Source organism: Desmodus rotundus, chromosome 8, assembly GCF_022682495.2.
Source record: "Desmodus rotundus isolate HL8 chromosome 8, HLdesRot8A.1, whole genome shotgun sequence".
NCBI lineage: Eukaryota > Metazoa > Chordata > Mammalia > Chiroptera > Phyllostomidae > Desmodus > Desmodus rotundus.
Genome location: NC_071394.1, coordinates 103,477,875 through 103,502,013, shown reverse-complemented (window position 1 = coordinate 103,502,013; position 24,139 = coordinate 103,477,875). Strand labels below are relative to the sequence as shown.

The 24,139-nt window shown below is 40.0% G+C and overlaps 1 protein-coding gene and 1 pseudogene across 3 annotated transcripts in view; one reads left to right on the top strand and one right to left on the bottom strand.

Annotated features, from left to right (window-relative positions):
- The first annotated feature begins 33 nt into the window (after positions 1 to 33).
- The window catches only part of SLC35G2 (solute carrier family 35 member G2), a 105,912-nt gene continuing 81,806 nt past the window's right edge, over positions 34 to 24,139 (top strand). Inside the window, exons 1-3 of one of the 3 annotated variants that reach the window (XR_011651547.1) lie at positions 34 to 339; positions 888 to 943; positions 18,385 to 18,618. The gene's annotated coding sequence lies outside the window, so the exon portion shown is untranslated. Of the gene's footprint in view, positions 762 to 887; positions 944 to 18,384; positions 18,619 to 24,139 lie in introns of those variants that run through there. The other 2 variants (XM_045199664.2, XM_045199665.2) reach the window with 2 other exon arrangements.
- On the bottom strand, positions 22,292 to 22,558 carry LOC112309998 (large ribosomal subunit protein eL37 pseudogene; annotated as a pseudogene).

Below are 24,139 nucleotides of genomic sequence, written 5' to 3'. Positions count from 1 at the left end.
ACCGGCGTTGGGCTGCCTGAGGCGGGCGGAAAGACGACCATGGTGGCGCCTGCGCGCCTCGCTGGAGCCGAGTTGCTGCCCGCCATTTTTGGAGCTTTACCTAGACTGGGAGGGAAACTCGCCCCTAGCTGCGGCCCCTTCGCCAAGGCTCCTGCCCAGGTCCCGCGAGGGGCGTTTTCCTGCTGCCCCCACCCCCGCGTGGGACGCTTTTTGCGGAAATGGCAGGGTGTGGCGGCGCAAAACTCTGCTCCCACCTCTCCTTTTTAACCAGGGCCTCAGAACCTTTCATTGTTTTAGCAATTTATTGTTGACTGTTGACGGAGCGCTTTACCAGGCGAGGTAACTATTTGGGACCTTCCTCGCCGCTGATCTACACGCTAGTTTTGCACGCCCCCGGCTGATCTATTGACGTCCCTGACTCTGTAAAGCAGATCTCCGTCGTGCTGGCTTTGCATAAGGCGGCAGCATTGGCCAGTTAGTGAAAAAGGAATGCAGCTAGACTAGCAAAATACAGCCTCAGCTTTTGGATTAGATTTGTCCTCCCACGTTTTATGATTACTCTCAGTGGCTCTGAAATGGACGTTCCTAGCCTTATACCCGCCAAACGGGAAATAAATGACTAACGTGAAATCAAAGCCAAAATAAGCCGTTTGAACGTAGCCTCTTCACTATGCACGCTTGCCTCGAGATGGCCTTGGCCGTGGCCCCACCTTCCCCTGGCTCACAACTTTGCAATACAAATCGAGTCCTTAATCTCCCAGGTCATCAACTTCATTTATGACTAAAATTCTCTGTTGATATAGTAATGCCTCAGAATCATTCAACTCCTTTATAGTTTTCAGGGCCAATCTCTAATAGGTTACCCCAATTTCTGGTTTCTCTCGCAGGGGTCACAAGGTGTGTGTGGTTTTTCACTGGAGGAAGGCACAACGGACCTGGTCGGGTATGAATTCTAGACTGAACTCCCACTTAAAATTATTTTTTTACTAATCTCTGGTTGCCTCATTTTCACTATTTAAGTTTCATTGTTCAAGGTGTCAGTCCCAATCTATACTAATAGATAACTTCACCTGGTTTTTTGGGATCAAAGCTACGGGATTCCCATTCTGGTATATTATCTCCCTATTAAAATATCTATAGACACACCCTGTTTATTATCTCAAAAATCCTCATCAAATTAATCCATTCTCCCCTTCTCTCCAAAACCAGTCTTTCTCCCAAGACTGTATATGCCACCCTTTCTTCCCACTTCCTTCTTCCACCATTTCCTAAGGTCTTACACAGCTTCAATATCTTCTTATTCGCTGGCTTCTTCCAATTTTTAAACAGTTTCCATTCTTTAAAAATTCAGTGCTACTACTCTCTCCAGTCGCTGTACTGTTAACTGTAAACCAAAGTCAGTTTTATAATAAAGGATAAAAAAGAATTTATTTGACCAAAAAGGAGATGCAGCCCAGGACACTCAGATTCAGGTAGCAATCTAAATTGTGTTCCACCAAAGGGGTGACCATTTTTTATAGCAAAATTTATCACCCAAGTTCTCAGGTCTGTTTTATGTAAATGAGGTATCCAAATTGCACATTTCTGTTGGACAGGGCACATCTTAGCACATTAAGAGGAAACCAGGATTTCCCTGCAGCTATTGACATCTGCTAGCGTGAGCAGGCAGGCAGGGCAAAATGCAGGAAACCAAGAATTCTGTCCAAAGTTCTTGGTACCCAGAGGATGTGAGAAGCTCGTCACCAAACGGTCACTAAGATCTTACTATGTATAAAATTTGGGCCCCAGTTGACCATAGGAAGTCCATCTCAGCAGATAAATTCCTTCTTGGGGTTCACATCAAATGAATATTCTTGGGGTCCACACAACTTTTCTCAAAAGAGTCACCCCCTTCATTTCCACCTTATTCTTTAGCTTTTATCAATGACTCCATGACAGCACATTGAAATTACACTTTCAAGTTATCTGAGTTCTAGTTTCCAACTGTTTTCTCATTCCTCATTTTCTTGGCACACCCTATACCTATTCCCCCAACCCCTTGAAATCCCATTTCTCTTGCTTTTAAGACAATTTCTAAAACAACCTACCTGGTTTACTGGTCTTCTGCTTCCTTTGCTAGCTCCTCCTCTTTATTCCATCCCATAATTCAACTCCTAGTTCTCTGTTCTGTACTACATTACATTCTTTTTCTTCAAGTCTCCCAAAATTGCTGTCTATTCCTGATTATTCCATAACTAAGATTCCTCATGATCAGCTTACTTGCCAGAAAACTCAAGCTCAAAATTTAACATACGGAACAATGCATCTTTCTTATTTAGATTCCCTAATTTCTCTTAATAGCATTACAATTTCAGCAAGTGTAACAATTAAGAACATGGACTCTGGAACCAGACAGCTCTGGAAAGCTTTGTGATTTTGGACAAATCTCTTTGTGCCTCAGTTTCCTTAACTATAAGATGGCTATAACAATAGCACCTTTCTCGTATAGAAATGTCATTGGTATTATTACATTGTTGTTTTTATCTAGCTAAGAAATTTTTAGTAATTTTAAGTATATTTTATTGATTATGTTATTAGAGTTGTCCCATTTTTTTCTCCCCTTTATTCCCCTTTACCCTTCACCCCCCTCCCACCAGCATTCCCCCCCTTAGTTCACGTTCATGGATTGTGCCAATAAGTTCTTTGGCTTCTTTATTTTCTATACTATTCTTAACCTCCCCCTGTCTATTTTGTACCTGCCAATTATGCTTCTTATTACCTGTACTTTTTCCCCCATTCTCCCCCTTCCTCCACTCCACTAATAACCCTCCATGTGAACTCCATTTTTGTGATTCTGTTTCTGTTCTAGTTGTTTGCTTAGTTTGTTTTTGCTTTTGTTTTTTTAGGTTCGCTTGTTGATAGTTGTGATTTTATTGTCACTTTGTGGTTCATATTTTTGATCTTTTTGTTAGATAAGTCCCTTTAACATTTCATATAATAAGGGCTTGGTGATGATGAACTTCTTTAACTTGACCTTATCTGAGAAGCACTTTATCTTCTCTTCCATTCTAAATGATAGCTTTGCTGGATAGAGTAATCTTGGCTGTAGGTCCTTGCCTTTCATGAGTTTGAATACTTCTTTCCAACCCCTTCTTGCCTGTAAGGTTTCTTTGGAGAAATCAGCTGAGAGTCCTAGGAGAACTCCTTTGTAGGTAGATGTCTTCTTTTCTCTCTGCTTTTAAGATTCTCTCGTGATCTTTAAACTTGGGTAATTTAATTATGATGTGACTTGGCGTGTGCTTCATTGGGTTCAATTTCTTTGGGACTCTCTGAGCTTCCTGGACTTCCTGGAAGTCTATTTCCATCACCAGATTAGGGAAGATCTCCTTCGTTATTTTTTCAAATAAGTTTTCAATTTCTTGTCACCCATATCTCCTTGTCACCCATATCATTCAGATGTTGGAACATTTCATATTGTCCCAGAGGTTCCTAAGCCTCTCCTCGTTTCTTTGAATTCTTGTTTATTCATTCTGTTCTGGTTGGATGTTTATTTCTTCCTTCTGTTTCAGATCTTTGATTTGAGTCCCAGTTACCTTCCCTTCACTGTTCGTTCCCTGTATATCTTTCTTTATTTCATTTTCCATAGCCTTCACTTTTTCCTCTATTTTGCGACCATACTCAACCATTTCTGTGAGCATCCTGATTACCAGTGTTTTGAACTGTGCATCTGATAGGTTGGCTATCTCCGTGTCACTTAGTTCTTTTTCTGGAGTTTTAATCTGTTCTTTCATTTGGGCCATATTTTTTGTCTTTTTATTTTTTTTCTTCTTCCATGGTTTGTCTTTTCATTTTTATTTTTTTTTGTTTGTTTTTTAAGTATATTTTATTGATTATGCTATTACATTTGTCCCATTCCCCCCCTTCACTCCACTCCATCCTGCACACCCCCTCCCTCCCACATTCCCCCCCTATAGTTCATGTCCATGGGTCATACATATAAGTTCTTTGGCTTCTACATTTCCTATACTATTCTTACCCTCCCCCTGTCTATTTTCTACCTACCATTTATGCTACTTATTCTCTGTACCTTTCCCCCCTCTCTCCCCCTCTCACTCCCCTATTGATAACCCTCCATGTGATCTCCATTTCTGTGGTTCTGTTCCTGTTCTAGTTGTTTGCTTAGTTTTCTTTTGTTTTGGTTTTAGGTGTGGTTGTTAGTAACTGTGACTTTGCTGTCATTTTTACTGTTCATATTATTGATCTTCTTTTTCTTAGATAAATCCCTTTAACATTTCATATAATAAGGGCTTGGTGATGATGAACTCCTTTAACTTGACCTTATCTGAGAAGCACTTTATCTTCCCTTCCATTCTAAATGAAAGCTTTGCTGGATAGAGCAATCTTGGATGTAGGTCCTTGCCTTTCATGACTTGGAATACTTCTTTCCAACACCTTTTTGCCTGTAAGGTCTCTTTGGAGAAATCAGCTGACAGTCTTATGGGCACTCCTTTGTAGGTAACTGTGTCCTTTTCTCTTGCTGCTTCTAAGATTCTCTCCTTCTGTTTCATCTTGGTTAATATAATTATGATGTGCTTTGGTGTGTTCCTCCTTGGGTCCAGCTTCTTTGGGACTCACTAAGCTTCCTGGACTTCCTGGAAGTCTGTTTCCTTTGGCAGATGAGGGAAGTTCTCCTTCATTATTTGTTCAAATAAGTCTTCAATTTTTTGTTCTTCTTCTTCTCCTTCTGGTACCCTTATAATTCGGATGTTGGAATGTTTCAAGATATCCTGGAGGTTCCTAAGCCTGTCCTCATTTTTTTGAATTCTTGTTTCTTCATTCTTTTCTGGTTGGATCTTCCTTCTGGTCCACACTGTTGATTTGAGTCCCAGTTTCCTTCGCATCACTATTGGTTCCCTATACATTTTCCTTTGTTTCTCTTAGCATAACCTTCATTTTTTCATCTAATTTGTGACCAAATTCAATCAATTCTGTTAGCTTCCTGATTACCAGTGTTTTGAACTGTGCATCTGACAGGTTGGCTATGTCTTCATTGCTTAGTTGTATTTTTCCTGGAGCTTTGATCTGTTCTTTCTTTCTTTTTTTTTTTTTTTTTTTGCCTTGGCATGCCTGTTATGGAAAATGGCGGAGCCTTAGGTATTCACCAGGGCAGGGTAATGCTCGTGGCTGCACTGTGAGGCTGTATGTGGGGGAGGGGTCCAAGAGGGAGCAATGGCGCTTGCTCTGCTCTCTGCAGGTTTTCAATCAGTCCCTCCGCTACCCACAAGCAAATTGGGCCCTTTTGGTGCTGCTTCCATAGTGGGTGGGATTGTGTACATTCTAGGACCCTGTGGGTCTCTCCAATGAGCTCTCCTGTGAGGCTGGGAGTTTCTCCTGCTGCCGGCTTAACCCCCACAGGTGTTTTCAGTCAGTGGTTTGAGGCTTTATTTCCCCAAGCTGGAACTCCCCCCTGGGTTTCGAAGTCTGTCACCTGGTCCACCAGCTGCTGCCTCACTGGCCAGCTGCAGCTTTGCCCACCCCGCTCCACAATCTGCCACCTCGCTGGGTCCGCCAGCCACCGCCTTGCTGTGGTCCTCTCTGCCCCAGCTGCCCATCTCCGCCCCAGCTGCCCATCTCCGCCCCTCCTACCAGTCTAGATGAATGTTTCTTCTTTATTTCCTTGGTTGTCAGACTTCCATACAGTTTGATTTTCTGTCAGTTCTGGTTGTTTTTGTTTTTAAATTGTTGTTGTACTTCTTTTGGTTGTGTGAGGAGTTACAGTGTGTCTATCTACGCCTCCATCTTGGCCGGAAGTTCCCGTATTTTTGTGTCTTGGTGCACCTGTTGCATTGTAAGGAGCGGAGCCTTAGATATTTATCAGGGCGGGGCAACCCACTTTGCTGCTGAACAGCCCACTTTGTCATGGTGCTGAATATGGGGAGATGTCAGACGGAACAATGCCGCTTCCTCAGCTCTCAACCCACTTTCAGTCACTTCCTCTGCTATCCACAAGCAAGTTGGGCCCTTCTGGTGCAAATTTGCAGGTGTGTGTGTGTGTGTACATTCTAGGACCCCGTGGGTCTCTCCAGTGAACTCTCCTGTGAGGCTGGGAGTATCTCCTGCTGCTACACCCCCCTGATTTTTACAGCCAAAGGTTTTGAGGCTTTAGTTTCCCACACTGGAGCCCTGGGTTGCGTGGTCTGTCTCGCTCCCCAGTTGTTCCTCCCACTTTATCCGCATTCAAATGTGGGACCTCCAGCCACTGGTCCTCCAGCCACCTCACCGGCCTGGTCCACCTTGTCATGCATTCTCTCTGCCCCAGATGCCCATCTCCACCCCTCCTACCAGTCTAGATGAATGCTACTTCTTTAACTCCTTGGTTCTTGGACTTCCATACAGATCGATTTTCTGGCAGTTCTAGTTATTTTTGTTTCTTAGATTTATTGTTGTCCTTTAGGCTGTGTGAGGGGACTCAGTTTATTTACCTACCCCTCCATCTTGGCCAGAAGGTCTCAAATTTTTTAGTAATTTAAAAAAAAAAAAAAAAACCTAAGAACATGGGTAGTCAACATTCTCAGTTTACGGAAATCTAAAATTTTCTTCATTTTGATCTCTCTCTTGAGTGGTATTTGTAAATAATCACCTAGTCCATTACTTTCTAAATTATAGGGCCAGATTGACTCTTTTTCTTTAAAAAAAGCCTAGGTCCCATCATATTCTTATTCAAATCCCTTGCTTTTTCTTCTACTGCTCTATCCTTGTTTAAGCCCTTCCCTCCCCACCAATTCCCATTGCCTTACACCAGAACAATTATAATAGCCTTCTAAAAAATCATTGTCTTTCATTCCCCTCCCTTTAAAAAATGCACAAAAGCCCTGCCTGGTGTGGCTCAGTTGGTTGGGCATCCTCTTCCAAAGCAAAAGGTCACTGGTCTGATTCTACATTAAGGCACATACCTAGGTTGCAGTTCTATCCCCAGTCACAGCCTATATGATAGGCAACAGATTGATGTTTCTCTCCCTCTCTTTCTCCCTCCCTTCCCCTCTCTCTAAAAATTAATAAAATCTAAAAATAAATATTTTAAAATAATAATAAATTAAAAACGCACAAAAATGTTCTGTGGGTCATATGATTTACAAAATATAATCTAAAATACTTAACAACATTCAAGAAATTCCTTGATCTTTTTTCAATTTCTATTTTATTTAAAGTTTTCACATTAGTTGGTCTAGTCAGAATAATCATAAACATAAGCAAAAGGCAGATATATTCAATCTTTAGCTACCGGGTAAGATGAAGTAATGGGTTCCATAATGTGTTGACTTTGTTATAAAATTACACATTTCCCAGGAGCCTCTGCTTCCATGAAAGTTTAAATCAAGATTCCAAAGTTCGTGGCAAAGATTTCAACACCATAATTTTCATATATAGCTTTGATTCATATGTGTGAACAAAATATCAAGAATATTTGAAACTAGTGTGGGTAGGAGCTAATGGTTCTTAAATATTATTTAGGTTACAGAATAAAGTATCAATAGAACAACTACTTGCTTAGTTGAAGGTTCTCGATATTGGAATTTCTGCCTCATTGCTCATTTCAAATGATCCAAAATGGGACTTGGCCTACCTTGAGGATTCATCCTAGATAAGTTAGATTTCTAAAGAAGACACATGCTCATCAGACTTTTATTTCAATCTTTTAGCCAACCTGATCCAAAAGTAAATATTTAACATTACAAATTTTAGAATTGCATTAAAAAGCTACATATTAATGTAAATGTAATATAAATACATTCCAGATAAATGATTAATCAGTAATATAAATAACATTGCCTTTTAATACAGCGAATTTGTGACTATTTAGATGGCAGAACTCCTTTAAAAATTTGACTGAACTTAATGTCTTTTTACTTTCTGGATATCTTTTCCATGAAGAAGATTTCTAAGTTATTACATGAACCTTAGAGTTCTGCTTAATAATATTCAGTCAACTTGTTTTCATGATAATAATGGTATTCCTTTGACAGAAAGCTTTTTTTAAATGATTTTTTTATAGTGTTTAGGTTCACAACAAAATTGAGAGGAAGGTACCAAGAGGAAGGTACCAAGATTTCCCCATTATGAACATCACTTACCAGATTCATACATTTGTTACCAAGGGGGAACCTACATTGATACATCATAATCACCCCAAGTTCATACCCTAGGGTTCACTCTTGGTGCCGTACATTCAGTGGGTTTGGACAAATGTATAATGACATATGCCCATCATTATAATATCATTCTAGTATTTTCATTGCCCTAAAGATCCTCTGTGTTTTTTGTCTTCATTCCCCCCTCCTCCTCATCCCTGGCTAGCACTTATCTTTTTACTGTCTCCATAGTTTTGTCTTTTCTAGAATGTCATATGGTTGAAATTATACAGTATGTAGTCTTTTTAGATTGGCTTCTTTTACTTAGTAATATGCATTTAAGCTTTTTCCCTGCCTTTTTGTGGCTTGATAGCTTATTTCTTTTTAGTGCTGAATAATGATCCATTGTCCAGCTGTACTACAGTTTATTTATCCATTCCCCCATTGAGGAAAATCTTGGTTGCTTCCAAGTTTTGGCAACTGTGAGTAAAGCTGCTATAAATATTCCTATGCAGGATTTTTATGTGGACATAAGTTTTCAAACCCTTTGGGTAAATACCAAGCAGTGTGATCACTGGATCATATGCTAAGAGTATGTTTAGTTTTGTAAGAAACTGTAAAATTGTCTTCCAAAGTGCCTTGTATTATTTTGCATTCCCACAATGTAAAAAGTTCATTTTGCTCCACATCCTCACCAGCATTTGTTGTTGTCAGTGTTCCATATTTCTGGTCATTCTAATAGGTTTATAGTAGTATCACATTGTTGTTATAATTTGCATTTTCCTGATTACATATGATGTAGACCATCTTTTCATACACTTATTTCCCATCTGTATATATTCTTTGGTGAGATGTCTATTAAGGTCTTTGGCCCATTTTTATTTGGGTTATTTGTTTTGTTACTGTTGAGTTTTAAGGGTTCTTTCTATATTTTGGATAATAGTCTTTTATTAAATGTCTTTTGCAAATATGTTCTCCCAGTCTCCCTTGTCTTCTGATTCTCTTGACATTGTGGTTTGCAGGTCACAAATTTTTAATAAGGGTCAGCTTATCAATTATTCCTTTCATGGATTATGTCTTTGGTGGTACATCTAAAAGGTATCACCACACCCAAGGTCATCTAGGTATTTCCCCTGTGTGTAGAAGTTTTATAGTTTTGCACTTTATGTTTAGGTATATACTTTTGAGTTTATTGTTGTGGAGGATGTAAGACCTTTACCTAGATTCTTTTTTTTTTTTTTTTTTTTTGATGTGGATATCCAATTGTTGCAGTACTATTTGTTGAAGAGACTGTCTTTATTCCATTGTATTGCTTTTGCTTCTTTTTCTAAAATCACTTGACTATATTTATGGGAGTCTATTTCTGGGCTCTTAATTATATTCCATTTATCCACTTGCCTGTTCTTTTGCCAATATTACGATGTTTTCATTACTGTAGCTTAATGGTAAATCTTGAAGTCAGGTAGCATCAGTCCTCTAACTTTGTTCTTCTTTTTCAATATTGTGCTAGGTCTTTTGCCTCTCCATATAAATTTTAGAATCAGTTGATATTGATTCAGATTTTGATTTGTATTGCATTAAATCTATAATCAATTTGGGAAGAACTGACAACTTAATGATACTGAATCTACTCATCAATGTGGAATGTCTATTTATTTAGTTTCTCTGATTGCATTCATCAGAGTTTTGTAGCTTTTGTCATGTACATGTTGTAAGAAAGACTTTTCAAAGTAACACTTCATTAATTATTCTTTCCTTCGCACCACTTTTAAAGAGTTCCAGGTGCAGCCATTGGATATTTAGGCCAAAGAGAGGTCTTCTGATTATGCTTCCTAACTCTTCATTTTCACTACCTCCACAAACCTGTAAAACCTGTAAGTATTTTAGGGATCATGACCACTGTCTCACTTTACTCTCCCTACATTTAGTATTATTCCTTTGCATTTTTCACTTGGTTACAGGACATTTGCTGCTGGACCTTCAAAAAAATCAGAGTTGGTTTTCCCTTCTTTTCTACTCTTGCAATTAAGGTGTGCTGCCAACTGGTGGCAGTAGTGTGCCATGGTGTCCTACTATAAGATTAAACCATGATTTTTTTTCCGTTCTTTTTTACAACACTAAAACCACAATTTCTTCTAAACATGACCAATCAATCCTGTCCTGAAATTGATAATAAGAGAAAGCCAGAATACTTCCCCTTTCACAGTCAGTAACCTGGTTACGGACAAAACCCTATTCCCAAAAAGTGGAGGGCCAGAACTACTCAGACACTTAAAAGATATATCAACCCTGGCTGGTGTGACTGAGTGGATTGAGTGCCAGCCTGGGAACCAAAGTCTATGGCACTTACCAGGGTTGTGGGCCAGGTCACCAGTAGGAGGCATGTGAGAGGCAACCACACATTGATGTTTCTCTCCATCTCTTCCTCCCTTACCCTCTCTAAAAATAAATAAAATCTTAAAAGACAATTTAAAAAAAGAGAATCGGGATTGAATGGATTATCTTCCCTTATTGTAAATTGCACACATATTTGTGCCTCATATTTGACCCACAAGCTTTTTTTTTTTTAATTCTCACCAAAGGATATGTTTTTTTATTGATGTTAGAGAGAGGAAGGGAGGGAAAGAAAGAGAGAGAAAAACATTGATTGGTTGCCCCCTGTACATACCCCAACCGGGGATCGAACCCTCAGTCTGTTGGTGTATGGGGCAACACTCCAAACCACTGAACCACCCTGCCAGGACTGGCTCACAAGCTTTCGGAATGGCTTTATTTTTCCTGGAGTTTAAAATTGCTTTATCCTCCCCTTTGTATTTTACCTAGTTTGTCATATCAAGTATTTCCATTTTCTATATTATTTTACAGAGATTCTCTCTTTCTTTTGCCTTGGGTGATTGTCCCTAATAAACGTTTGGCCATTTGCCTCCACTTAGCCCACCTGTTCTTTAACTCTACCACACCACTGAGAACTTCCCTTTACTCAGCTCCAAGGTTGGAACCACTCTTTTCTTGTCTAATTTCTTGTTTTATATTGTTTTCTTTTTTTTCTGGAAAACATTTTTGTTGACTATTATGAAAGAACTGGAAGTAAACTTTTAGTTTTTTAATATTTGCAAACATCTTCATTTGTCTGCCTCAGTATAGCTGAATTTACTTCCAGAACTCTCCAAGCATTGTCTAGTGTGTTCTAGCATTCAGTTATATTGATAAAATTGATGGAAGGGTGGTCTTATTCTTAATACATAACCATTTTCTTTTTTTAAGTGTATTTTATTGACTGTGGTGTTACAGTTGTCCCAATTCTTTTCCCTTTGCCCCCCTCTGCCCAGTACTCCTCTTGCCTCCATCAACACCTCCTTAGTTCATGTCCATGGGTCTCCATTTCCTATACTATTTTTAACATCCCCCTGGCTATTTTGTCCCTACCAATTATGCTTCTTGAACCCTGCACCATTTTCCCCATTCTGCTCCTCCCCCCTCCCAGCTGATAACCCTCCAAATGATCCCCACACCTATGATTCTATTTCTGTTCTGGTGGTTTGTTTTTGTTTTTTTATTTTTAAGTTCAGTTGTTGATAGGTGTGAATTTGTTGTCATTTTAATGTTCATAGTTTTGATCTGCTTCTTGCTCTTCAATGAGTCCCTTTAACAATTCATGTAATAATGGCTTGGCGATGATGAATTCCTTTAGCTTTACCTTGTCTGGGAAGCACTTGATCTGCCCCTCCATTCTAAATGATAGCTTTGCTGGATAGAGTAATCTTGGATACAGGTCATTGCCTTTCATGACTTCGAATACTTCTTTCCAGCCCTTTCTTGCCTGCAAAGTTTCTTTTGAGAAATCAGCTGACAGTCTTATGGTAACTCCTTTGTTTTGTAACTCTCTGCTTTTCCCTTACTGCTTGTAAGATGCTCTCTTTGCTCTTTAACCCTTAGCACTTTAATTATGATATGTCTTGCTGTGGTCCTCTTTGGGTCCAAGGTTGAGCCCAAATTGGTTGGGTCTCTCTGTGTTTCCTGAACTTGAATGTCTATTTCCTTTGTCAAATGAGGGAAGTTCATTATTTTTTCAAATAGATTTCCAATTTCTTGCTCTTTCTCTTCTCCTACTGTCACTCCTATGATGAGAATGTTGGGCCTCTTGAAGTTGTCCTAGAGGTTGTTTACACTACCCTCACTTTTTAGATTCTTTTTCTTCTTCTTGTTCTGAAGGATTGTTTTTTGCTTCCTCATGTTCCAAATCATTGATTTGATTCTTAGCTTCATCCATTCTACTGTTGTTTCCCTGTAAATTGTTCTTTACTTCAATTAGTGAATCCTTCATTTCTGATTAGATCTTCTTTATGCTGCTGAGGGCTCTGCATCTGATAGATCGCTTGTCTCCATTCTGTTGAACTCTTTTTCTGGAGTTTCAATCTGTTGTTTCATTTGGTATGGGGAACCATTCCAAGCGTGGGAAATGTGGCCCAGCCCCCACTCGGAAAAGCCAGTGAGAGCAAGGTTGGCGGGCAGGACCCACGTCCATGGATAGGTTCTCCTGTGGGAAATCAGGCCTGCATTGTACCTTGACTGCTATGAGAGTTGCTCTTGCTAAAACTCCCTCACCCTGAATTGAGGCAGCAAATGTTTACTGAGTATCTTTATCTTCCTAAAATCTGAGCTAGACCTTCCAGGTATGGAGCATAACCGGTTTCAACCACTTCTCCCTTTATATTGCAAATATCCTTCTTTGATGTATTCAGCAACATCCTTTCCTTTGTCTGCAAAAGATAACCACCCAAAACAAACCTATGCGTAGTAAATGAGGACCATCCTCGATGTAATGTGCCCAGAAAAACAATAAAAGCCTGTCCAGGCGGGGGTCTTGGGGCACTCTCTCTAACTTGGAGAGCAGCTGCACAGCCCCTTTTTCTCCACAGGATTTCTGTAGTCCGTGTGTATTTGTATATTGCTGCCACAACACAGGATCCCGTGGGCCGGGATCTGAGTCAATTTGGGTCATGTTTCTTTGTCTCCTCATTTTGGCAGCCTCCCTGTATTTGTTTCTATGTATTAGGTAGAGCTGCCTTGACTCTGTGTCTTGATAGTGTGACCTAATATAGTAAGTGTCCTGTAGGGTGCAGTGGCCCAGCCTCCCCTATCATCCAAGCTGCTATTCAAGATGCACCCTTCATGTGGGCTAAGTACAGCCTCATCTTGTAGTTGAGTCTTGGTTGCTGTTGGCAGGTAAATGGGAGGGATTTACCCAGGCCAGTCAGCTTCAAGGATTGGCCATGACCACTGACCACCAACCTCTGCCCTCTGTGGAGGATTAGCTACCCAGGAGCAGGGTGGCAGTGTTCTAAAGTGGTCTGTAGCTGTCCACTGGGTGTGCTGGACCTGCAGTTTCCTGGGTGGTGCAGACCAAGTTCAGGCCCCACCTATGTTTTTCCCACAGCACCCTTCCTGAGCTATAAAGCAATCTGAGAAGGCTACTACTTGTGCTGGACTTGGAGATCCCATGCAAAGCCAAACTGTGAATCTAGGCTAGCTGCTGCGAGTGCCTGGCCTGGAGCTAACTGAGACCAGCTATTGCTTGTTTGATAGGATTTAGGAAGTTGTAGTACAGGAGCCAAGACCAGCCATTCATATGGAAAAGCAGCTGGGTTGGGCCCATAAGTTAGGTTGGACAGAGTCTCTGGGGATCTCCAAGGCAGGTGAAACAGTGTTAACCAGGTTGTTGGAGTCTCAAACATGGCACCAGCTTGCCAGCTCCACGGCTGTATGGGAGGAGGGCTCAGAAAAGGGACAGTGGCCTCTGCTCACCCCAATGCCAGACACTTCAGCCTCTCCCAGTATGCCACTGGTGTCCTTCAAGCTGCCACCCCAGCTCTAGAGCTCAGAGGGAGTGAGTCTGAGTAGGTGAGTCTATGTGTGGGTTCTTTAAGAGGACCGGTTTGGGGCTCAAGCAGTTTCTTCCACCAACGCATTCCCCATTGGTTTTTGCAGCTAGAAGCTGTGAGGACTTACCTTCCTGGCCCTGGAACCCTGGGCTGGGGGCCTGTTCTGTGGCTGGCACTCCTCACTCCCAAGATATCCCTCCCAAATTTTTATCTACCACACGTGGGTGAGAGACCAGCCTGTTCCATGTCTTTGCCCCTCCTACCAGTCTCAATGAATGTGGTTTTTTAAATTCCATAGTTGTCAGTCTTCAATTCAAGTCTATTTCTGATGGTTCTGAGTGATGGTTGTTCTGATGGTTGATACTTTCATTGTAATTTTGATGTGGCTGTGTGAAGAGGCAAGCCATATCTGCCTATACTGCCATCTTAACCGGACCTTAATAACTGGTTTCTTAATTCTCTTGTCACCAGATGCTTATACATGTTTAATTTACTTTATTAGCTCTAAATCATCTCTGAATTCAAATATTTTATGGAAACACATTCAAATCATTTCCTATGACCTTTTACTGCATTTTTTATCAAGTTGTTCTAAGAAAGAACTTTCAGTTTGAATATAATGTGCCTGTGACCAATATAAAAAGTAAAAAGTTACTTGCCTATCCTTTTTTCCTAGCATCTTAGTTTTCTCCCCAGAGACAACCACTGTTACTCATTTCTAGAAGCTTTAAGACTTTCTCTTTAATTTTAGTGCATGGCATTTCTAGCTATAGAAATAACAAGTGAACAGGTTCAGAATTGCAGATTTTTCTTTTTGAATCGATGTGACCAATTAATGAATAAATATCTTCTGTCAATGACAGGTAAATATGCGTTGAGCACCCACTGGTATATATGGTAGACACTTCATGTTGTTTTGTTTTTTGTTGTTGTTGTTACAGCTTTATTTAGATGTGATTGACATACAATGAACTGCACATATTTAAAGTGCATGATTTGATGAGCTGTGACATATATAAAGCCATGGAACCATCACCACAATCGTGATAATAAATAAGTCCATTAGCTCCAAAAGTTGCTTCATAGCCCTTTCAAATCCATTCCATCTGCCTTTATTTGTGTAATCCCTAGGCAACCACTGATCTGCTTTCTATCCACTGGTCTGCTTTCTGTCACTAAAGGTTAATTGAATTTTCTAGAATTTATATAAATGGAACAATACATTATATTCTCTTTTTTTGTTTTATTTCTTTACTCAGCACAATTTTTTGAAATTCAACCATGTTGTTATATAAAAGGAATCCTTATTCCTTTTTAGTGCTGCTGTAGTATTCCATTGTATGATTATACTAAATTTATCCATTTACCTCTTGATGGAAATTTTATACATGGTTTTTGTCTTACAATAAAGCTGCTAGGAACATTTAGACAATGTGATTATGTTTCACTAGATTTGGTCTTTAGGTAGACTTAAAAGGCTGTCTATAGAGACAGGGCCAAAAATTCAAATGTCTGCAGGAGCCGGATAGATAACATAAATAAGTAAGGAAAGGGAGGAAGTTCATTGTAATACAAGCAACAGTTTAAACATTATAGAGAATGACAAACTGACACTTGGCTTCCATGTTGGGAGGGGTGGATATTATGACCAACAGGAGAGTTCCTACCCAGGGTAAAGCAGGTAGCTGCTTCTCAGAGCTAGCTGGGTTTTGCCATGCTGTCCAGTGTTACAAGGTTTTTTTGCTTTTTTCTTCTTTTCCAGAAGGTCAATCACAAATCCAGATTTTATTTGAAGTTTCTTGATTTCTTTTTTTTTTTTTAAATACTTAAAATAACACTGTTTTCTTCCCTTCCAAGTATGGCAACAAGTGAAAAATAAGATTCAGGAATCAGGAAGAAATAAAAATACTGACTTGAGTAAAAATCATGGCATTTGTTTAATTGGGTACTGAATATATGTTCATTCATTGTATTATTCTCTCTCATTTTGGACATGTTTGAAATTTTCATAATAAATACAGTTTAAAAAATTAACTTGGATAAAGCCAATTAGAGAAAGAGGTTACATGTGGCAAATGGGCCACATTACCTAGGAATACATTACCTAGGCATAGGCAGAACTGAAGAACCTCAGGTCTTTCCATGGGATTCAGGTCTGCCCTATAAGCTTGTAATATTGAAGACCAGAGAATTTGTTGAATCTTACTGACAAGCCAGAGGATAAAGACAGCAGAGAGAAAGGGTGGGAGAGAGAGAAACGGAAAGCCTAGAAAGGGTTTAGCCTTTCAAGCTTGATTCCTTTTCCTAGTCTCATCTACCAGAGAAATCATTCCTACTTCCCTTGGGAGAGAGAGAGAGATACTGTGAAGTTCTCATTCTTTTTCTTCACGAGGAGTGGAATTTTTTTCCCCTTCTATGGAAACAAAATGAGTGAGAGATTTAAATGCTTCACTCCTGTGGTGGGCATTGTGATATGCTGCCCAGATCCCACTACAATAAGGTCTTATTCTAGGTACTGGGCATGCTATTGGTAGTCTTTGATACCTTCAGGACTGCTACATTTGCAGAAAGCTAGGTTGCTGAGGTTAGGCCCCATCACAGGGTGTCCCACATTTACTTACTGAACAAAGTTGGGGTATAAGAGCCTGACCATCTTAGCCAACTTGGAACAATTCTGAAGGTCGATTTTATGCCCCAAGCCCCCTTTTGGACCTACATACAGTTTAATTTCTTCCTCTGCCCAATCCTGCTTCCTTTTCCTCCCTTTCACAAGTGTTAAGTTCAAGGGCATATCTTAATAAATATTCTGCCTGTTAAATTCTATCTTACAGTCTGCTTCCCAGGAACCCAACATGTGACAGTTGGTGCCAGGAGTGAGGTCTGAGTAAGCAGGCACTAAATAAAATGGGCTTTTAGAGACGAATGATTAGCTGCTCACCTACATTGAGAACTGAATCACAATTTTACAGTTTAGTTGTTAAAATTTTCTTGGATGGTGAATCAGATTAGTACACCATTGGAAGTATATGTATTAAGTAATATGATGTATCAGGTACTTAAGAAATATGGATAAAATAGTAACTATGAGGTGATGCAGACACCGGCCTTCAGTGTCTGCAGCGTTGTGGCTGAGACAAGACAAATTCACATGGACTACCAAGTCCTGTGGAAGAAAAGGGACTGCATGGCCACTCTCTCAAGGGGAGAGAGCAGGCCCACCCTTGCCTTGCGGGCTTTTATTGCTTTTCTGGGCACATTACATTGAGGATGGTCCTCATTTACTATGCACAGGTTGTGGTTACCTTTTACAGAAAACAAAGGAGAGGATGTTGCTAATTACATCAAAAAGGAAGGATATTTGCAAATGTAAAGGGAAAAGTGGTTGAACGGTTGCACTAGTCCTTGGAAGGTTTAGCATAGATTTTAGGAAGTTACTTTAAAGATATGCAGTAAACGTTTGCTGCCTCAATTCAGGGTTTTTTAGCAAAAAGCAAGTCTCAAAGAGGCCAAGGTACAATGCAGGCCTGATTCCCCACAGAACCTATCTGTGGGTGTAGGTCCTGTGTGCGGGACCTCACTTTCCACTGGCCTCTCTGAGTGGGAGCTGGGCCACGCAGAACGGTCTCCGGCCACGCAAAATGGTCTCCTATAATAAGGACAATGAAATTGGATGATGCTATAGGCTGAATTGTGTTACCCCCCTAAGTTTATAAGTTCTGACCCTCAATGTAATTGTACTTGGAGATTAGACTTTTAGGAGGTAATTAAGGTTAAATGAAGTCATACAAGTATCATCCTTACCTGACAGGATTGGTAGTCATAAAAAAAGGAACCTACCCCTCTCTCTCCCTCTACCTCCTCCCTTCTCCCTCTCCCTCTCCTCATGAAGGAAAGGCCATGTGAGGACATAGCAAGAAGACGGCTGTCCACAAACCAGGAAGTGATCCCTTATTGGGAACCAAACCAGCAAATAGAAACCTTGATCCCCAAATTCCCAGAACTATGAGAAATAAATTTCTATTGTTTAAACAACCCAGTTTATGGTATTTGGTTATGGCAGTTCGAGCTCATACTGGTGACTATTCCTAAGATTGACACACTGGAAAAAAGATAATGAAAAGCTGAGAGTGATTAATCACTCATTCAAAGTAGGATCTTGTTTGTAGCTTACAAAGTAACTCTCATCTCCTATAAATGGGAGAATAAGTAATCTAAAGAATAAACTCCATCAGAGCAGCTAAGCTCCAAAGATTAAACTTTTAACCAAGACAAGTATACTAAGCCCAGATCAGTTCCCTGAATGGGAAAGAATAAGGTTTGAGATATTAGATAAGGATGTTCCCAGGAGTGGCCCACCCTTCCCTATTAAGACCTATTCTTTCCCTATTGTTCAGGGATGATGCAGAGACCTCTTCCTGTCAAGACAACAAGTGATCTCCCTCTCAAGATTTGTTTCAACCCTGGCTAGTGTGGCTCAGTGGATTGAGTGTTGGCCTGTGAAGCCAGGGGTCAATGCTTCTAATTCCCAGTCAGGGTATGCACCTCGGTTACAGGCCAGGTCCCCAGAAGGGGGCACGTGAGAGGCAAACACACATGGGTGTTTCTCTCCCTCTCCTCCTCCCTTCTTCTCTTCCTCCCTCCCTTCAAAAATTATTAATAAAATCTTTTTAAAAAATTATTTGCTTTCAGGTTGTCTCCTGTCTAGTAGCCCTGAACTGATATTAAGTCCCAATGTGCTGGATATGATAATGGAGGAAAGAAACTATGAGTATACTCCAAAGAGCTTCAATATCTAGCTGGCACAAACAGAGGGTGCGTGTAGGATTGAATTTTGAGGGTGCTTGATGAAAAGGAAGGAAACATAAAACAGATAAGGGAGAACTTAGATTTAGGAGCACTCTCCTAGTACTCAGGATTTAACATCATAATAAGAACCTCAGGAGACAGTGTAAATTTGTTATTTGGATGGTTCCTAGAAGAAGAAAAAAGTGATTTCCCATACTAAGTGAGGTTAAAATTCCATATTTTCTGTGGCTGACAGTGGGAGAAAGAATTTAAAGGATCAGGGAATTTGTTTTGCTGAAGACCATTTACTATGTAAAGATGGAAAGCTCACCAGATAATTAGTTTACAGAAGACCAGGAGGCAACACCATATGTCAAGGAGATAAGCAATAAACTGTTGTGAAGGGCACCAATCTCCTTAAGCGACTCAGTGGTGACTTTCTATAAAACTATCCAAGGTCCAGGTCACAGTGGGCCCAATGTTAGTCATCCTCAGTTCTCAAATATATAATCAGACTGGAGATACTTCATAGTTGGCATAGTCACCACATTGGGTCTTTGGCCTATGAAGTAACAACTATCATAATGGGGAAAGTCAACTGGAAGACTCTGAAACTGCCCCCTCCCCTAGCTTAGACATAAATTAAAAAAACAAAACAAAACACTATTTCTAGGGAAAATGGTGGGAATTAGTGCCACTTTAAAGATCTAAAGGATGCAGGAGTGGTGATGATCCCCATCATACCTTCATTTTATTAACCAGTGTGGTCCTTGAAAAATCAGACTGATTTCTAGAGAAAGATACAAGATGTGGTATCTTTGGTAGGTCAGTGTAACATAGGTACATGGTATGCAACCATTAACCTGGCAAACATGTTCTTTTCCATCTCAGAAAGGAGAATGAAAAACAGTTCTCATTTACATGTAATGGATAACAATATACATTTACAATTCTGTCCCAGGGTTGTGTTAATTCTCCAATACTTAGTTATAACCTAGTTGTCAAGAACCATGAAGGGTCTGAGATTTTACCCTATTTGTAAGCTGGCAAGTAGTCTACTACTTTTATGGAAGCTGGCAGAAGGCATGAAATTCCTGGTTCAGAGTCAGAAGACTTCATTGCTCATACTACAGCAAACAGCATGAGGCTTATATTTACATTGGTTTCCCTTGTTATTCAAGTACCACAAGGAAGGTGTGGAGTGGTCTAGATAAACACTGTACATGCAGTGGGTTTGCATCATAGCGGAGGTACTTGTTTAGAGAACACAAAACTTCCATCGAACAATCTACCCAAACTTTTCCATAGAGAGAGACATTATTTTTATTTTACTGGGCAATAAACAAAGGTCTCTTTAGTTCTGTAGAGACAGAACATCCTTGGAACAAACATCCCTGGAATGATAGTTCAGAGCAAAAGTTTTTGGTGTCTGTTCACAAGATGCGTAGAAACACAAGAATTGGGCAAATTGTCTCCCAACTCTGAGTTCTGCAGGATTGAGGGTACCGGTCTCCAAAGAGAAGGTAAGTTTACCCTGGGAACATAGAAAAACTTCTGCTGAGCTACAAACTATGGCTGTGAACCTAAACTATTTGTGCTATTTGAGTCCAGAGATCATTCAGGCACAGGTTACATAGTCAAGGCATGGAAGACTAAGTTTGGCATTCAGGTGATCCAATTGGACACCTTTTGGTGCATGTCCAAAGCGTGCCCTGCTTTGACAATAAATGATCAAGAGTAGCAACATCAGCCCAAGAATAGGGTGACCAGGGTGAGGGTCTGGGTCATGCTATCAGGTAAGCCGCTGGGACCAGCAGAGTTGATAGCTAAGGATAAGGGGAATCTAGAATGGATAGTGGAATAGGGAAACAATATGCATCAGGTATAGCCCCTGAGACTCACTGCAGGGGTTGTAGTTTATTCTATTAACCTTCCTTTTAAAGGTTTCCCACAGGAAAAGATGCCACTCTAATCATGGTGTTGCTGCTCCCAGAACAAATATGAAAAAGAGTATCTGAATAGAGCAAGAAGTAGACAATACTGATCACTGTAATATGCTGCCCAGATCTCTCTTTAGTGAAGGATTGTTATCCCAACTTCTGGGAAGGCTATTAAGTCCTTCAAGGGTTGCTTCAACTGCAGAAAGGCATGCCCCTGCCCAGGATGGTCCATAGTCAGTAACTAATTGGTGCTAGGGTATAAAAAGCCCTGGCCATCTCAGTCTACTTTGATATACTGCTGAGGGGCCATTCTAGCACCAGAACTCCTTATGAGGTCAGCTGAGGCTCTCACTGAGCTTACATGCCAGTTTAACTTCTCCCTCTATTAAATGCAGTGTCTTTCCCTTCCTTTCCATATATGTTGATACCAAGGTGATGCATTAATAAATATCTTGCCTGTTAAAATTTATTTCAGAGTCTGGTTCTCAGAGAACCAAATCTGTCATAGCCATTTATAGCATATCCTTATAATAGACTACTATATATCTGTGAAAAAGATACTATACCTCCATATTATCTGTTAGCTTGGAAGGAAACATTAAGTTAAACAAAATCAGGTTAATATACATATACTAGGGAAAAATCAGGATGTATACATTAGTGTTAATGGTGAGTATCTCTGAATAGTTATTTTTATTACCCTTTTTATAGCTTTCCTGTATTTTCTGAATTTGCATATTTAGTGTATGTTAATTGTATAATGAAAAAGTTTAACAAAACTTTTCATTTTGGAAAATCAACTTGATAGTAAATAGAGAATCACCTGGGATATAAATTGGTATAGACATTCTAGAAAATAATTTATTTATATATATATGTATATAACTAAATATATATAAAGAAACATAATTCCCAGTAATTCTACTTTAAGGAATTTATCCTAAGGAAAAAAATTCTAAATAGAATTAAATAATTAATGAAATTGAATATGTACAAAGATATTTATCATAGCTTTACTTATTGAGTCAAAAAGAAAAAGAAAAAAGAAACAACAAACGATGCACACACATACACAAGTATGTGCGTATACATTTTTATAGCCATTCAAAACTCTTTGTATTTAAAGAATATTCATTGACATGAAAAATATCACAATAAGATAATAGTAAATGGTAGAAATTAATACAAGATTATACATATAAGTTGATACCAATTTTGACATTATCATGGGGATTGTTTCTTATCAGTATATATGTATGGCTATGCATGTGTCCACACACATACATGTACTCACACTAAAGGAAAAGAGTGGGAGAAAATATATCAAAATGTTAACAATGGATATTTCCAAATATTAGAATTGCAGGTCCCTTTAAAAATACTTTACCTCTTCTAATTAAAAAATAATATACATGCACATTGTTATAAAAAAAGAAGCACATTACATTGCAAAGGGTATATGCAAGAGATACAAAACCTTCCTAACATTCCAAACCCCCAGATCCGTCCCCAGCAGAACTATTTTTACATAGTTTTTAAACCAGAACATTTATTGCCTGACTAATCATTGAAATCCTTAAGATATACTGGATACTGCAACAGTAGCCCTCTTGGGTTTAGGTGTTGTTCCTTTATAGTATCTGTGCCTGAATCGGCAGTATATAATTTTTAGGTGTTTTGTCGTTTAGCCTTGGCACTCCAGTTATACTTCCTTTTCCTCTAGGCAGGTAGCCACACTTGCCACAGTGAACTTCTAAAGGTGGTAGGCCTCTGAACCACAGCGATGGCACAGCGTGTGAATCTTGTTGTGGTGCTTTCCAAATGATGATGTCCCCTTCATCATCTTGTTTCTGCAGCTGAGACCAAAGAGAGCCATTTTTACAGATTTTTAATGTCTGATTTCAGAAATATTATGTCCATATTAGCATAAAGGTATATAATATCCCTTTTACACTTCTTAAGTTTTTTACACAGATGAGAGAGCATACTATTAACTTTGTCCTGTATATTTATTTCTAATAACTGAGCTTGGGGGTTATTTATATATAGCTACTTTCTTTCTGATGGTTGAATAGTATGGTGGAAACTTAGTTCTTGAAGTTAGTTATTTTGGAAAACTGTTCCAGAAGTGATTTGTTCAAAAACCGAAAACCGAATCTCCTTTGTTTGTTGCCTGAGACATGTGACTGATGACACAGTTATCAAAGTGAAAGGGTTGTCAGGTAGAGATTTGAGACCTAAGTTGTGTTAGACAACAGAGACATTTTTTCCCTGGACAACTTGTTCAAGAACTGAATTGTTTGCAAATCAAGACATTTGAGAACAAAGGTTTGACTGTATTTCATTGTATGAATGTAACATGTGGACATTTAGGTTGTCTTTGGCCTTTTACAGTTAAAAAGTTGCTGGTTTGATCCTTGGTCAGGTTGCATCCAAGAAGGAACCAATGAATGTGTGGATGGGGGGAACAACAAAATCGATGTCTCTCTCTCTTTCTCTTTCCCTATTTCTCTCTCTCTAAAATAATAAAACAAATAAATAAAATTCTTATACATACATCTTTTTAAGCATATGGGGCACATCTGGAGAACAAATTGAATTGTTGGATCAAAGTGTAACAAAGGGGTCTGGCCAGATCACTGGGGAGCAGGGACAGGAAGCTAGAAGCCTACACTCCCCAAAAAGACCCTCAGGAGGGGTTGGGAAGTGCCCATTGATACTGCAACCAAAACCGTGCAACCGCCTTTCCAAACCCTCAGGCAACAAACAGTAAACAAGCTAGTGTTGCCATGTGCATTGCCCCAGCAACTGAGCAGTGCGCATGACACAGCCAGAGGCAGCTTGCACAGAACCTGTGCAGGGCTGAAAAGGTCACAACACATGTGTAACAAAGTGACACCTCACCCCAGGCAGAGACACTATGCCCCTGCGTAGCTAGAAAACCCTCCTACCCACTTCTGGATCATGGAGGCAGGGGGAAGGAGAGAGACATAGTGTGGGCTGATGCTCATGGTAGATGTTGTCCCAAATTGGTTTGGCATTTGAACACTCCCACAGCATGTAGGATTTGGGGGGAAAGATTTGAAACAAAAGGCACACAGAAGCCCTACCCTTTGTGCATTGTCATCATTTGCATGGTCAGAAGCCAGCAGAAGAGGCTCAGTCCTGTGCACAGGATGAGAACCCTGCCAGCGTCAGACCCACCGGACACCAGGCCCCTATCAGGGCTCTTGCATTGCCCTGCCCCTGGCACATGGCCTGGAGCAGGCTTACTAGGGATGTGCATCTTGCTAGTGGTGGCCTTGAGCAGGATGCTGTGGTCCCGCACTGCATGGCATGGCTCTTGGACCACTCCCATTCTCTTGCTCTAAGAGCAGCACACAGAAACACAGGCTGGGAACATTCCTGAGCCCCAAGGGCATAA